This window comes from Zonotrichia albicollis, chromosome 2, assembly GCF_047830755.1.
Source record: "Zonotrichia albicollis isolate bZonAlb1 chromosome 2, bZonAlb1.hap1, whole genome shotgun sequence".
Lineage (NCBI taxonomy): Eukaryota > Metazoa > Chordata > Aves > Passeriformes > Passerellidae > Zonotrichia > Zonotrichia albicollis.
This window is the reverse complement of record NC_133820.1, coordinates 75,323,765-75,341,453: the sequence shown is the minus strand read 5'-3', so window position 1 is coordinate 75,341,453 and position 17,689 is coordinate 75,323,765. Positions and strand designations below refer to the sequence as shown.

The 17,689-nt window shown below is 34.7% G+C and overlaps 1 long non-coding RNA gene across 1 annotated transcript in view; it reads right to left on the bottom strand.

The window, feature by feature from the left end:
- Positions 1–3,343: 3,343 nt before the first annotated feature.
- LOC141728342 (uncharacterized) overlaps positions 3,344–17,689 on the bottom strand; it is a 30,457-nt gene continuing 16,111 nt past the window's right edge. Inside the window, exons 2-3 of the long non-coding RNA XR_012579263.1 lie at positions 6,609–6,757; positions 3,344–4,102 (exon numbers count right to left, since the gene is read on the bottom strand). This is a non-coding gene — a long non-coding RNA (uncharacterized LOC141728342). The remainder of the gene's footprint in view (positions 4,103–6,608; positions 6,758–17,689) is intronic.

The following is a 17,689-nucleotide window of genomic DNA, read 5'->3' as shown; positions in this document are numbered from 1 at the left end:
TGTTTGTTTGTTGTTTTTAATTAACTAGAGAGAAACTAAAGTTGCACAGTCTGGGAATGGCTAATTAAGAGATGCAAATAAATTGTACAAGAAAAATCCTGGACACTTAAATGAAAGGAATTTACTATTACAAGAATTCAAGGAAGGTACTCGCTCACAAATCTAGAGAGGAGCCAGACAAAACAGAGCACTTTCCATCCAGCCACCAGATCTCATGGAACAGGAGAGAAAGAAGGTCCTGGGAAGAACTTATAGCATCCTTCCAATATCTAAAGGGAGCCTACAAGGGAGCTGAAGAGGGACATTTAGCAAGGGCATACAGTAAATGCACAGGGGAGAATGGCTTTCAATTCTTTAACATTTATAAATACCGTTTTTAAAGAAACAACCAAGTCACACAGGAGGGATAGGAATTCTTTTTCCAAAACTGGGGCAGTGCTTTCCCTGTCCAAATTTGTGTCATATCCACTGTGAAAATCAAATTTCTTTTTGCCTTCTTGTCCACTGATCAGTAATTCTGAAATTCAGCAGTCCAGCATCCATAGGAAAAGAAAACTTTGCCCTTCTCAGACAACTCCATGACAGGTCATGCAGAAGTTCTTTCATGGACTCATACATCTGCAGGGTGTGGGATGTCCATACTGGATATTTCCAATGTCAGGCACTACTTCTGCTACAACTTCACTGCAAATTTCTTGTCTAAGTTAGATGGTTGGATGCAGAGGACCTCATAAATCATATCACTCCAGGTCAACTTATTTGATTCTCTCCAAATCTTAAAAACCTCTTAGAAGTTGCTGCTGAGATTCCTGCTACCCTGTGGTGTCGCTCCACAGCTGTGTTATAAAGAAATAAAGTTGTCAGCAGCTAATGTGTGTTCTGTTTTGCTGCTGATGTTTTATTTCCCCTACACATATCTAAGGCATTAGTGTAGCACGAACAGTAAACACCTGACTGGCAGTGCTTTGCAGTAGGCCTCCTCAGAAGAAGCACTTGTGTTCAGCTTTTTTTTTTCCAGTGCACACTAGAATTATGTAATGAATTCAGGCTAGGTGGATGACGACAAGGACTCAATAATTTGATCAGGGTTTCAAGCAGATGTTAAGCTGTGAGCATGTGGCATCTGAATGGCTCTCTGGATGTTTACCTGCTTCTGTCATGTAAGGAAACTGCATGGTGTCAGTAGCTGAATTCAGTAAAATGTCTATAATTCAGCAGAACATACATAAATTCATATATGTATGAATATGTCTTGAATCAAACAGGTAAAACCCAAAGAAATACTGTTCTATCATAAAAATTTTCTGAATTGCTCTTGAAACATTTCTATTTTTTCACTCTTGGGCCCTATGTGAGTGTGGTTTCCTCCCATGAGCCAGTGAGCTCTGTCCAGTATTCCCACATCTTATGATAAAACAGTGCTGCCCTTCAGTTTTTAATTATTTTGTATGTACATTGCTGTGGGGAAACTATTGCAGTTTATCTATATCTGGGCTATTTTGTCCAAACACCAGTGTTTAAAAAAAAAAATTAAAATCCCGTGTGTTCAGTTTTCTAGAAATACCTATTATCTTTAAATAAGTGATGACACTTATTAAAATTCAAACTGACTTAATGTCAGAATCTAAGAGAGTTCTGAGAAGATATTTTTCAACGCCTTGAGCTATTTTCTCAACCCCTTTAGCTATTTGCTAAAATAGCTCAAGGGAAGTGAAACAGTCCTAAGTCATTTAGTCTTCAGTAATCCAGAGAGACTGGTGGCTAGAGTTACAGTAACTGCAGTTAAGGCACTAAATAGTGGCAATCATTACAGAATCATATCTAGCAGTCTCTTGGAAATAATAATGATAAAAAGCATACTGCGACTCTTTGCTGAGATTTAAAAAATAGACAAGAAAATGAAAAAGACATTTTTGGTCTCTTTGGTATAAAAGTGATTACTATTTATAATAGGCAATGATAATCAGTATGCAGTATCTAGAGAAATGAAGTCTCCATATACTTGAGAGCTATAGTAGGAAGAAAAAGGAAGTTTAGATTAAAATATTTTGAAGTAAATGTTAGACATTAGAACAAACTCATGGAGACATATAGCTAAACAACCTCCTGTCACTTAAGTCATAAAGAAAAGAGCAAATAAATACACTTTTAAAAAAATTATATCTAAAATAATAATGTTATTTAGAAACTAAAAATGTCACTGCTTCAAAGAACCAACCAACTACAAGAACTATTAAATGAATAGTTATCAAAACCATGACACATGCAACAAAATGTATGGAATACACCCAGGGTAATTGTAAAGACAGATAAGGAGAGTTCATCTCTGTCCATCTCATATTATTCACAGAATCTGTCTATGAAAAATCTAAAAAAAAAAAGGGTTTTGCCATTTTTCCCCCCCTCCCATCTCCACTCTTCTTTGGGACCCATCACATACACTGGAGTAAATATTTTATTGTCTGTTTCCATTAGACAATGTGAATTTGAGACAATAAGGCTGAAGATTAAACAAACTGATAAACTGAAGTAGCTTTTGGATTTTTGGAGATTTTGTATTCAGAGACCTAGTTTAAGAAGTCTTTTTCCCTCACATCTATAAATATGTGTAAGGGATTTTTTTTCCCTAAAAAAAGAGTAAAATTTATTTTGGAGTTGAACACCTTTTTTTTTTTTGAAAATGAAACATTTAAGGAGAGAACATGTTAGACAATATAATTTTGAAAATTAGATAAAGTTGTGCCACAAATGCATTAAGATCATATTTACAATGGGTTTAGCATTGACTTTATCACCTTCTAAAGCAGTAAGTGATTTCCAAGGTTGAAGTGATTTAATTCCTCTATTGCATTTTACCATGCACAATATATTTGCCCTAAGAGCTGTAATATGCAAAGAAATATGTTTCTGACCTAGAAGAAGAAAAAAACCATGCTCTTTCTTTAAATAGAAAATTAAGAATTAAAAAAATTTGGTCTGGTTGTTGACATAATGTTCATTTCATATGACTTGGGCAAGAGCTGCAAGACTAGAAGAGAATTCCTGCTTATCTGAAAGGAATAGCAAAGTTACTATTGACTTCAGTGGGACCAAAATATTCCATCCTACTAAGGGAATAGCTAGTGGTCTAAGTCTTCCACCATTTAAGCAACAAAGTTTTAAGTCCAATATGAATATTGCAATCTATTTTACCACTAGTTTCTAAATAATTTTCTGATTATTCAAGAAAAGCAAAACAGGAGAAAAAAAAGAAAAATCATGAAAAATCTCATTTTTTTCAAAACCCTGACAACAGTACAGATGGACACAATGGACTATTTCTTATAATCATCATGTACTTATAATAATGCATAATTATGTATATTATATAATGTAATAATAATGTCATAGAATGGGTTAGATTGGAAAGGACCTTTAAAATCATCTAGCTCCAAACTCCATGCCATGGGCAGGGACGCCTTTCATGAGACCAGGTTGCTCAAGGCCCCATCCAACCTGTCCCTGAATACTTCCAGAGATGGGCCACAACTTCTATGGGCCCTGTTTCCATACCTCAACACTCTCACCAAAAAGAATTTCTTCCTAATACCTAATCTAAACATATTCTTGTTCAGTTTAAAATTATTCCCCTTGGCCTGTCACTACATGACTGTCAGAAGTCTGCCTCCAGGTTTTTTGTAGGCCCTGCTTAGGTACTGGAGGGCAGCTTCTCTTCTGGAAGCCTTCTACTCTCCAGGCTTAATAGCCCAGCTCTCAGCCCAGCTCTCCTAGGAGAGTTGCTCCATCCCTCTGATCATGTTTGCGGCCTTCCTCTTGCTCCAGCAGGTGGATATCCTTGTGTTGCAGCCAGAGATGGATGCAGATCTCCAGGAAGGGTTTCTCCAGAGCAAAGCAGAGGGGCAGCCTCACCTCCCTTGCCCTGCTGATCACGTCTTTGCTGCAGCTCAGGTTAACTTTGAATTTTTGGTCTGTAACTCTGCCTTGCTGGGTTATCTTGAAATTCTTGTCAATCAGCATTCCTCAGACCTTTTCCTTGGAGCTGCTCTCAATCCATACTTCTTCCAGCCTGCATTTCTGTTTGGGATTGCCATTATATGTGCACCTTGAATCAATAAACTAGTGTCATTACTGTGGCATCCAAAACTATCTGTGTAAAGCAAGTAAAAATTCAATTCACATCTACAAATTAATTATAGTATTGTGTTAATTTACATTTTGTTGGATCCCCAAACTGCCATTTTAATAATAATCAAAACCAGGTGAAATTTTAAACTACTGCATTTAAAAGAAGATGCTCTAGCAAACAATTTATTCTTCCATGCACACTCACACACATAAAATTCCATTCCAAGAAGATGACAGAACTGATCTACGGAATAGTAAGAAATTTCTGAAAATAATTAATTATTGCCTTTTTTTTTTACTCAGACTTTTTCAAACCTATCTGAGCTCTGAAAGACTGAACAAAAGAAAGATACAAATAATTAAGTGGACTCCGAGAGGATTCAATATTCTGGGACCTTTCAGGGCATAATGTTTCAGTTACGAAATATTTTTTGTTAAAATAATATTAGTAACATCTATAAACAACTTATATGTTAATGTAAAACATACAAGAGGATATAGATCATTTAGTATCAAGTAAAGTATCCCTTTGATTCTGTTTTTAATCAACTCAGATTTCAGGAAAGGTTTTTTATTTCCAAATTGGAGTGATTTTATCTGCCATTTAAGTTTAATTTTATTTTTCTTGTTTTATTGTTCTCCAGTGTTATGTTTTTCTAATTCTCATTCTTACAGGTACCTATTGCTTTAATAACTCCACCTTCCTCCTGCCCTCTCTACTGTGTGATGACAAAGGGTAATTGAATATTAAAATATTTTGTTTTGGACTTCTGATAACATATAAGAAAAAAGGCTAAACTGTCAAACTCGCAATATAAGGATTGCAAATTCAAGAAACAGAAAGACATTTTCAACCGCAGAATTGCATCTCATTTTTAGATATTAGGTATTGCAAACATTTTTTTTTTAAATTTTGTTTTTTTATTTTTAATATGATTATATTTTGTATTACATATTCTCATATATTCCATTTTGGTGTATTTTTACTGCTACTACTACAGACATAAGAACTTTTAAGTAAATGTGGGGAAATGCTTGCCTCTCCTTTCAACAGAGATAATGCATTCTAGACAGTGAATGATGACTTTTTACTCTTTTTTTTTCTGATTATCTTTCTACTGTTTGAAGACTTTGCCTTGTTCATCTGGCCCCTTACTGATTATTGCATGTCTTTTTCCCCAGTGACTTGCTATTCCCCCTGATTTTTAAGTCCTGTAATTTGCATTACCTATCTCAACTTGGATGCTATCATCTGGCTTCAAATCTTTTAAATTTTAAAATTTTGCCTGTCTCTCATACTGCACTGAAGAAGAACTGATTTTGAAGTCTGATATTGAAGATTACACTTCCAAGTACTGAACTTCCCAGACAGAATTTGGATGGATTATTGAGAAGCCTCTGCTATTAGACTGAGCTAGATGGAGCCAGCACAGTAAAATAAAGCTTTTCCAAATGTCTTAGGCAATAAATGGTTACCTAAAACCCAGATGAGGCCACAGATTTTGCCCATGAAAAAAAAGTAATTTTTTCTTCATTTTCAGGATGCTATTGAGATAATAAATCTGCTGTTTTCCTTTTTTTTTTTTTTTTTTTTTTTGTTTTATTGCAAAAAAGAAGACTAAATTTTCCCAAATTAGGGGGTGGGGGTGTGGGGAAAGTATCTTACTTTGTATTCCCTAAATAGGCTTGCCTGCTTTTGTCCTTTAATAGAAAGTAATTGATAGTTCAGTCTCTGACTTTGACATTACCTTCTTTAGTGCTTATATAAAGCTTTTCAGCAACAAAGATTTCTTTAAAACAATTGTAATGAATGCTTGTTAAATTTTCTCTTGCTCACAATGAACTCTCACAATTACTGACTGAATATTTAGTTGTTATACTGAATTCCTACAGTGAAAGAGTAAAAGAATGCCTTTTTTTTCTTGCTTTGAGCTCATAATTGAAAAGAATCTAAGAGCAGACTAACCTACACCTGTTGTCTAAAAAATATATTGGAAGTTTTGAATGCTTCTTGAAGCATTTCAAGAAGAAATTTTTCTTGTTTTCCTATCAAGAGTTTAGATTTGCTTCAATTACTAAGAGCCATCTACTATGCTGGGTAAGAGGACAAAACCACCAAAATCTATGTATGATTTGTTGTACCTTTTTTTTTCAGGAGAAAACATCTAAATCTATAAAAATATTCACAAATGTTTCCTGAAGGTCATCTGCTTCAATTTCTGTCTCAGAAAACATTCACTTTCTCTCTTCCTCTTCCAGGGACAATAGACTTAGCAAGTTTCACTGGCATTCTCTTTCACCACTATTCTAGCCTGAAGATCGCTTTCATTTATTCTAAAATTAATCCAATGCCTTCCTTTCTGCAAGTTGTTGCAGTTCTTCACATTGTTAATTTTATTATATTTAATTTCCTTCCTTGTCATGTTTTATCCTACCATGCCCTACCCTTTTCCCTTGTGGAACACAGAACAAAATACACCTACCTCTTTACAACCTTTTGCATAGCTGAAAACTCCTTTCATGCTCTCATCTCTTCCTCCTGTTCTGCAGATTAATCAAATCATTCAGCCACAGGTAAAAGGTGCTGACCATTAATCTCTTCTGATTTCCATTCAGTTGCCCCATACCTTTCCTGAAATGAGAAGTTCAACAGAAAGAAGAATTATATTGAGTCCACAGACTCTGAGCTCACATTTCTGAACCTTTTTCACAGTATCTTCACTCTTCTGAAAGAGTAACCTCATGACTACCAGTACAGTACAGTCATTTTTGTTAATCTCACCAAAAATTTTCTTCAAAGCATTAAGATTTCTGCTTCCCATGGTCTCAGGCTGATGCCTCCTGTATAAGCTACCAAGGCTAAACCACTATTTATGCCAGTTGGCTGCATTCCCACAAATATTTTCCTACATGCTCTTTTCTTTCATTCACTACTTTAGCTCTTGCTCCTTTCAGAGTTTTCAAATGTGTTTCATAGTTGTTCTTCTATCAGTAAAGTATTCAATCTATGTTGTGATTAAGACAGCTTTTGATTCATCCACACCATATATAAATTTCAGAATGCAAGGCTTCTAATATGTAGCCTTAATATTTATAAGTGTTTTCCTTAAAGGTGCTGAAAATCCACATTATGATTTATTTCTGTTTCAGTAAGTATTAATGATACTCAAAATTTCAGGAGCTACTAAGCCTTTTCAAGAATAAGCCAGGTTGATTTTCCTTAAGAAGGGCCTCTAGTCAGACCTAGATGGCACTCAGAGTTGTGAAATAGTAAAATAATCTTGGTTTTAGCCAAAGAGCAAGGATAAGACAAGTAAATAAATTTTACATAGTCTAAAGACAATGAATAATACATTTATTCTTATAATTCTATTTAGAAAAAAAATTTTATTTTCTGTCATTCAAATTCTTTTAATAGCTTCTTTTTATTTCTGGTAGGGGTTTTAATTGAAACAAAATGTTTGAAGTAGTAATTTCCCTCTCTTGTTTAACTGCAGACTCTCTGACCAAACTTAATTTTTTTAGCTCATGCCTAGTAGAGGTGAGTCAGCTACTGAGGTCCTAACTTCAGCACTGCTGGAAGTATACTGTATTATAAACTAGAAAGAATTTCCAGAACAACCCTGAAAATGTTGCCTTTTATCTTTTATTTTGTGTACCTCACCGATATTAAGACCCAAAGCCTGAAAATGACCATTGAACAATGAATTCATTTTACTCAACATTGTGCTTAAGCATTTTTTACAGTTGAAGGTGAGAAAATCAAAAGCACAAACTATTTTAAAAACAGTCTTTCCTGCGTTATTCCACCCTGTACAATTTCAGGCTCAGTGGCCACATGCTGAAACATATTTTTTTATTGCGATACACTGCCTGAAACATGACATTTATTACAAGATTTGGGAGAAAAAGACATAGCAGCTGTGTATATTCAGTTTGCTACTTATTTCTCAAGGTTATCAGAAAAACGACAGCCAACCATTTACATACTTCACCTATAAAATAGCTCATACAATCCATTTCTCAAAGCATTCATCTCAATTCACTTTACTAAAATGAACAAACTGAAGATATTTCTAGAAAATTATTTTCTGTCTTTGGCAGAAGCCTTTGATAAGCACTTTGATATTGGACTGACCAGTAACTTGCCACTTTCAGCAGAAGGTCAAGTCTGTTTTTGTTTGTTTGAAGCAGCTACAAGAAGTTCAATGGAGAAATTTTTAACTCACTCATGAAAAAGGAGTTCAACTCAGCCATACCACGTCTGAAGAGCAACAGAATTTCAAACTTGGAATGCAGAAAAATGAGGAAATGATAAAGCCAAGTTAGGAATACAGCAATGCAAAGAAATTATCAAAGTAAAGATAAGGAGACGAATGCAATGAAGTAAGAGAAAAAAACAAAAAAAAAGTAAAGACAGCAAAATAAAATCTGACACTAATGATGAAGCTGATGCAAAGGAATAGTTATCTACCTCTTTATCTAAAATGTGCTTTTTTTCTCACAGGAAGTTCTTCCCTCTGAGGATGGTGAGATAATGGAAAATGTTGCCCAGAGTAGTTGTGGATACTTCATTCCAGGAGATGGTCAAGGCCAGGCTGGAGGAAGGTCTGAGCAACCTAATCTAGTGAAAGATGTCCCTGCCCATGTCAAGGGGTTGGTCCCTGCCAAGCCAAGGCATTCAATCATTGTGTGACATTCAATGAAAAAAAATCCATGGGCAAGTAGAGATATTACCAAGTATTGATATCATCCTATTGAAATTCAAGCAAATAGGGAAGACTGATAAAGAGAAAGGCAAATAGCTCCCATAATTATTGAGATACTTAGTTTGTTTCTCAAAATTCAAATCTTTGAATTATTTTCTGAAACTTATTTTGCCCATTTTTAAAACATATCTAGTGTTTTTAGACAAGCCAGGTCTATCCTTTGATGTAACTACCCGTATTTTTTTAGCATAGCTTCAAGATGCTGTAGCCCTACAGCTAGAGTTGACTGAAAGATATAAGCTTTATAAAAAAAATAAAATCATTGTTTTGTGAGGAAATGTCATGCCATTTAGAATTTCTAAATTTTGAGTTCTTATCAATACATGCTGCAGGAAACAGGTTATGTGAATCTGACATTCTCAGCAACGGCTTTATCTTAAGTAGCAATACTAGATTGGTTATCTATTCTTGATTTTCAAAGCAATGAATGGAATTATTGCCATATGCATAATGCTGAAAGATGTCTCTGTTGTTACATTTCCCAAACATATCCCCATAGTTTAACTGAAGCATAAGATTGAACCATTTTCCTGCATTACATTTTTAATTTCCTTCAGTTCACCTTTGTTTTTATTTTCCTAGAATTATATATCTTCACTAAGTTTTCAGAGTTGATAAACTTTCCCAGAAATAAACTGCATTTTTTTTTTGTTAAGAATAGAATACATTGTCATTATATCACAAGAGTTCTATTGTCAGTACATTGCAAGGGTTCCAAATTGCTAGTTTCATACTGCCTTGATGTTTCTTGCAGGTATCTCCTCTAGGCCCTGACTCTTCCTTATCCTCACAGTTCCCAACTGACTCCAGCTCCCCTCAGCCAACCAATCCACTCTTTTATAACACTCTTCTGATGGGCTACATCTGCAGCCTGTTAACATCAGGCCTGCTCCTAATCCTTAATAAGTGGCTCAGCTGCAGCTCTTTAGGGGGTAAGATTACTTTCTATACTACCTTTATTTACTTATGTTCTATCCCCCTACAACAATATGTTTTAATCTGAGAAACATGTGGTTGTGTTGGACTTCTGATGAGACAAGGAAAGATGGTAGAGTCTTTCAAGGAAGTTATTTAGGTTTCAGGGAGGTGTCAATCAGTTTTGCAATGCTAAATCACTAAGCATGGATTGCAGTTTAGACATTTTCTCCTAGCAACCAAGTGATCAAAACCCTTAGAAATGGTAGAGAACAATTGTTATTTGAAGGCAGCTACCTGTTTCTACCAACCTAAATCAATATTTAATTCATATTCTAAGTGTGTCTTTTATCTTATAGACTTTTCCTCTTTTCAAGAGAGCAGCGCATGCTAATCAGGAGAGACATCTGTGTTCATCTGTGAGGTGAAATCCTACATCACGGAAAGCACTTGAACTCTTTAGCCTCAACCTGCACTAAGCATATGGCTGTAGGGTGAGTCATAGGCACTCTCTCTTGGCTTGAGCTCTTAAAGGCTTTTAAACACAGTATTCTTGAGTGCATGTCAGGAAAAAGAAGATGGTAGCAGCAATTTTACTCCGGCTAATGCGGTGGTGTCTTTCATGCCTTAAGTTGTCTTGAGAAGAATTTTAAAAAACTGTTCAAAAATGTTATAAATTTATGTAGTTTACATAAATTTATAACCTCCCATCCCCCAGTCTGTGCGTATTCCTATAGTAATTTCTGAGCTAGCAGGATATTTAGTCCCACTTACAGTGAGTCATTACTATAAGTATTTCTGTCACTTGTTGCAAAATAAGCAGAGGAACATCGTTTCCAGCTATTACAGAAAAAAACTACAAAAAGCAAAGATAATTTATTCTTTTATAGTAATTCTTATGTTGCTTTTCACTGCAATTTCAGTGCTGCATTTTTTTTTTTTCACACACACACACACAACGCTGTTAATGAGGGAGATGCCATGAAGGAACAGTGTTGAAGATTCCTTCTGGTTAACAGAATATGAATTATTTCTTGCTAGGACACACATACCTGTACTTACCTGAATATTCTAATGTGTGTGCTCTAGCCAGAACAATTTAGGATGAACACAAACATTAACTGAGCAGCATTAATGTTGATTAGAAAGGTTCATTTAGCATCAGTGTAATTGTATGCACTTGCACTAAAATCCAGCCATAATGTAACTATAAATTGACCCAACATTTGCGTTCAGTTTTTTTATCCTGTTGTTGTTACTACTACTACAATTCTTTACTAATATTATTAAACTGTGATATTCCAAGTACAAGGTTTTAATCTACTAATCTTGTTGAAAATGAAGCAGATGATTGTAGGGGCGTTAGGTTAGCTAAGATGACCTTTGAAGGGAAAGGGATTTTTTTCATGTGGATGATGAGTGATAGAAAAAGCTGCAATGGTTATAAACTGAAAGAGAACAGGCTTTAATTAGATGTATTTCTTGCTCAGAGAGGTTGTGGATGTCCCATCTTTGGAAGTCTTCAATGCAAGGCTGAATGAGGCCCTGAGCAACCAAACTAGTGTGTGGCGCCCCTGTCCATGGCAGTGTGGTTGGAACTTTAAAGAACTCCCTTTCAATCCTAACCATTTTATGATTCTATGAATCTAAGTAACAATACAAAGATTGAATAAATTCAGAGCTGCTGTCTCAGTTGAATAACCTTGCTGTCATATGTTTCTTTTCGGCCATGCAGAACTAGTTAAAAAAATCTATCCCCTTCAGTTTCTTTAATGGACATAGTGTGAGGTTCTTATCTGTCTTAAAAGTATTTTCAATGTCCACATGAGAAGTGCAAATTTAAAAAATTACCTGACCTTAGGCCGCCAAAGGAAAATATGAAGATGTGGAAGAGGAATAAAGTCTATATCTAGAAATTATAATAACTTAGGAAAAGGGATAGAATGGAACGTGGAATAGATGACTAAAAGAATGTGAATCATTGTATTACTCATTATTTAAGCCAAGAAGGTTGGGACAAAACTTAATTAGCAAATTCAAAATAGCTGCTGGAAATAATACACAGGTCTGTACAATGAATGTCATGGTTTCCTTCATCTTAATAGAATTACTATGATTTATAAAAATGTTGTCAAAAAATATGATATATAAGAGGAAGAAATGACAAAGCCTAGAATGATACTGATTTAATACATCCTCTTGCATTGGTGGTTGTTTTTCTGAATGTTCTTAAGTGCAGGAATTCTCTCACCATTACCACTGTGAAAATAGCGGCAAGGAACTTCTTTTCTGAAAATATATTGGCATAGATAAGGTGGTCTACACTTTTACAGTGAATGTAATCAAACATTTCACTACATTTAATTCACTGAGTAATAGCATGCATTCTCCATGTGTGGGAGTATTTGCAACTGGTCATCTTCCTAAATAGCACTCTGGAGTTAACTGCAAATTACTAAGCATGAATTGCAAAGATAAATTCTAAGACTGCATCATATAAGAAGAGTATGACTATAATTTTCCTTACTAGACAATAATACAAGAGAAGACTGTTATGAATACGCCGTTTCTATAAAAGTGTATCTATAATATTATAATACAAACAGAAGAAAACAGATCAACAGCATTTGCCAAAGAATTATTACAACTTTGAAGATGAAGAATTAAAAATTCAAAATCCTCCATCTAATGTTTGCAGCTTTATTTCAAGTATCTATTCTTCTTCTTCTTTCACTGTAAACAGCTTGCATATTTAAGCTAAGAGAACATTTTCTATTCATATGGTTTTCTAGAGCCTCAAAACTAACATGACTTTAAGCATGTTTGTAATCACTACAAAATTTTAACTATTATCTTGTGATATAGCTTTTGGAAGTATAAAAGGTACCCATATGTGTTTTTGAAGTGTGTCTTAAAATTTTTTAGGTCATTCACATTTTGAAAAAAAAATTATTTCTGTTTTGTTCTTTCCTTGTCTCTCCTTTGAATAATAATATGCTCTTGTTATAAATTGGGAAGAGGACAGTCTGCGAGGCAGGCATAGAAAGACTCTATCGTCTGTTGTGTTTAATATGCTCATGTGGGATCTCAGGATCTGAGTCCTGAGATGCCGAGCCACCGAGACCACCCTTGGGGGGCTCGGGAGTCCTGGAATGTTGCCAGAAGTGTCTGGTGGCTGGACTTTGACCCTACATGGGAGACGACACCTGTATGAGGATAGGAGGACTTCACCGGGGTGAATGGTGAAGGGATTAGTTAATTAGAGAGTGAGACACAGGGTTTAGGATTTATGTACAGGGGGTTTAGAGAAGTAAGATGGAGGAATTGGGGCGTGTCCTGTCCTTCTTCTTCTTCTTCTTCTCCTCCATCTTCTTTGGTGATGGTGGCACTTTTGGATTGTTCATTACTAAAAGTGCACCCGGCAATAAGAATAAATGGTATTGGGGAAAAATGATAAATATTGTACACGTAACCATGGGTATAAAGATAGGTGGCTGTACGGAGGGCGGCACAGTGTGCTCATGGCTGGCTGCTGAGCAGACCTCTGTCGGGCTGAAAGAAAATCTTTTAGATAAACAATTAATAAACATAAAAACCGAAAGAAGAACTGAAGCCTCTTCTCGTCCTTCGATATTTGGGCTGTCCCAAGGCCACTCCGGGCCTTTCCAGGCCCTTCAAACAGCCGAAAACCCGACATGCTCATGCTTGTTGTTTTTGTAACCAATGAATGTTTAGAGAATCACTTTAAAAAATAAAGAAGGAGAGGAGAAGAAAGAGAAGGAGGGAAGGTAGAACTAGATACATAACATGCCGGTTACTTTTATGTTCTCATCTCCAGTTTCATGATTTCTCTGATACAAAGTTATGGTTTTCAGACAAGAACAACTCAAAGCAGCCTTGTAGAGACCTTGACTCAGACTGCGGTATCACAGCAGTGTTACTGATGTCAAGAGTACCTTGACAGTATTTTTGAATGGCTAATCATTACCATTCACATCAGCAGTGACTTCTGTCAGTGCAATAAGAATTAAATAGGAATAAATATCTCTCTTACTTTTTCAAAGGTAAGTAATTTTCAAATTATGAACAGATGATAACAGTATATAGTAGTAACATGTCAGATCCTTATGGAATTTAGGACACAATGAAATGAAATGTCAGGAACTTTCAGACTTGACGTTAGAAAATGGTCCTTACTAAGAGGACGGTCAGTCATTGCAAATGGCTTTCCAGGGAAGTGGTCATGGCACCAAGCCTGTCAGAATTCAAGGAGCATCTTGATGATGTTTGTAGTCATACTGTTATTTTTAGGTAGTCCTGGAAGGAACAGGGAGTTTGTCGTGATGATTTATATGGGTTCCTTCCAACTTCAAATCGCCTATGTTTCCATGAAATAGAAACAACTATATACATATTACATTGAATACACTTAATTAGGCTTAATAAATAAATAAACCATAAATATAATGCCTTATTCTAGGTATTTTCACATAGATGAAGTTTTCAATGCAATACGTAACTCGGGAGGATGGTTTCTCACTATATTTCAGTTTGTCACTATAAAACTTCAAGTGTCTTGCAATAATACGGTTTACAGAAACAAGCACAATGAAGAAAGCAACAGTGAAGTAATAACATTATAAAAGCCAAGGAGAACATCTAGGGAGCTTTGCCTTAAATATATTTTATATTTGGAATTTCGTAGTTAATCTTATCCTAGAGCACTCAAAGTAGATTAGATCATTCTCTCTTACTGAAGGCATTGCACAATCCTTTTTAAATTTCATAAAATGAATTATTTTTCTGAGACAAGATAAGGTTTCTATATATTTGATTTTATTTCCTTTATTATCACTCTATGGTCAAATATGGAGCTATGTGGTATTCTGAGTGAAGTCCTCCCAGTCTTCTCTTGCAGAAGCTATTCAGGTTTGCAAAAAATATTTTTATAATTATTGGAGTAGAAGCTAAAGCGTAAATGTCCCAAATGGGCCTTTGACTCACTACATTATCTTTTCCTTGTTAAAAACCTCCCAATAAACAAACAAACTGAAAACTGCTCAAAGCAACAAAACCAAGAAAAATAAATTAAAAGCCCTAGTCTTTAACAGAGAAACTTTTCTTGAAAAAAAAATACATGAAAAAAAGAATACAGGCCAGATACATCCACATTCCTTTTTGGTATGCATTCTAAGAATTAAAATACAGAATCATGTATTCCAGTGTGTAATCTATTCCATTTAAAACAGCTTCCAATGAAGAAATTGAAAGGAGCCCTTATCATTATATTACATGTCTGAATAGATAGAATAGTTTTCTGCTTTTCCAAAATCCAAGTTCAAGTCTGCTCAGAACTGGGCAATACAGTTAAGTCTGGGTTCCATACATTTGCTGAACTCTTCACATAGTGTGATTATTTGGGATGGTCCTGTGCAGGAGGAGCCTCTATGATCCTTGTGGGCTGCTTGCAACTCTGCATGCAATTGTACAGAGATGTTAAACTGCTCCTTACCTCACTCAATTTGCCAGGAGTTTATTGAATACTAGTAACTACTACAATTTATATGCAAATCCTTAAATGCTGTGTATTAACTTGATTCTACCTTTGGAAATAGCTGTAAAATTGCAATGTAACTGTGAGTATTCCCCCAGTTACATATTGTATCACACAACTTCTGCTATGACTATGTCTCCCTCTCTCTTCTCCCTTTATTTCCCTAATATCCTTTCTCTTTACTTCTCAAAATGTGTCCTTCTATATCTCTAATATTAATAAAAAGTGCTGATAAAATGTCTGTTCTTTATCTCACTTTTCATGTAAATAAGTTACCTTTCCCTTTTAGATAGACTACAATGTAAATTGGACTTTTAAAATGTTATTTGATTAATTAATTAGAAATATTTGTGGTGCATCTAAAGAAATACAGAAAACTCAAATAAAATTACTACTGTGTTAATTCAGAAAATATAATTTTTCATAGCCTAACTGATAACAAAAATAATTAAATTACATGGAACACCATGAATTAGATAAGCAGTGGCTGTTATTAAAAATTTTAAATGTAAAAATTTTCAACAAAAAAAATCTATAATCTTTATGATACTTCTGTAATTAGAATGCATTTAGACTATTTAAAAAAAATACAGGATACTGAGTTTGTATGCTTGTGGTACTATCTATACTCCAGAACACCCATATTTAGAACACAGGTCATTCTGAAGGAAATGAATGAATTGTCCAGAGACCCTTATGCACTGTTTGCAATAAGAACACAGTAAGAAATAACTTGTAAAAATTTACAAAAATGTTACAATAAATCACCTATTAAATAGGTTGCATGGTATAAACTTACAATAAAATACTAGTGCACTTGCAAATGAGAAAAGTCCTAGAATATACACTTAGCTATTACGTGGCCACTTTTAGCTTGAAGAATAGAACTTATTAGAAAGTTTTCACATATTGTTCTTGATAATTATGATCTGCACCTCATTTTGGTCAAGTTGCAGCTTCCTCTCAAAAACTAGCAAAAATTGACTTTTTTTGGAGGAAATTTGGGTTGGGACGTAGCATTTAAACTTCTTTTCTTTCTTCAGTTTTTTTTTTTATTCTCTTTAGGAAGAAAATAAAAACAAAACAGTTGGCAATATGCCTATTTTTTTCACTATGTTTATTCTTTGTATAGCATATATTAAGCAGAGACTATGAATAAAATGCCGATGTTTGGATCCAAACCACTCCAGCACTTAATATTAATTGCTTTGACAAAACAAGAAAAGAACAAAACAAAACAAAAAACCCTGACTGAACATCTTTTGTTCAAGTCCCAGCTCCACTAAATCTTGCAGACAGAACTTCCTTTGTGGAAAATTTTAATTCCCACTTTTCTCTTTAAAACAGTAGGTGTCCCTTACATGAGCTATAAATTTTGCATAATTGGGCAGCCTAGGATTCTTTCCAAATTTTCTATGATGGGCATAATTTTTCATCAGCACATCTGTCATAAGTTTACAAAATTCTAAAAACAATTATCCAAAAGAAGTAAATTATGATTTATGCAATGCCTATAAAATATGATAGAGAAAACCTGGTCTTTTTCTCTCTATTCAGAAAACATTTGTTTTGTCAGTTTGCACTTTAAACACCTCCTAATAATATAGAACATAGGCAACAATCTGTTGTTTCCTCATGCATTACTAGTTTATGGAGGCAAATTTGTAGTTTCTTAGGAAAACATATGGTCCTTTTGGAAAAAAAAAAACCCACTCTATATTACTCCAAAGAATAATTTATTCTATGAATAAACTGGATTTTCCCACACTGGTTTGGCAAAGACAAAGTGTAAAAAGAGATTTTGGTAGCTGCTTTGTTGCTCTTATGTTCAAGTTAAACTTGAGGATGATAAAAATGAACGCTCCTCTTGCTTAGGGCTGATCTAGAAACTCTATGTGTTTTCACAGTGACATTCTGGTTCAGATTTCAGAAAATAAGTAGGTACTGTAAGGTGTGATTCTTGTATTACCTGTACTACCTCAAAGATACCTCAATTACTGCTTTGGCCTTTGAATCTCCAGAACAGACGAAAGCAACAAATTAGCTAAGGGTAACTGAGTGGCAAACGAAAACAGAAGCACTTTGGACATTGACAAAATTAGTCAGTCAGCATCTTACCTATCTTTGTTTGAGATTGTGATCTTTTTCCTTGTATTAAGTCCCTGATTTGATATGAGAAAATGAAGGTTAGTGGTAGTTTCTATACTGTGAAGAAAATGCTTTCTGCTCCAATTGAAGATTCATGTATATTGATTAGTATAAAATAGTCTGCAATAAATGTTGCATACTTTATTTTATATTGAGGTTTTTACAATCAAGTTTATAA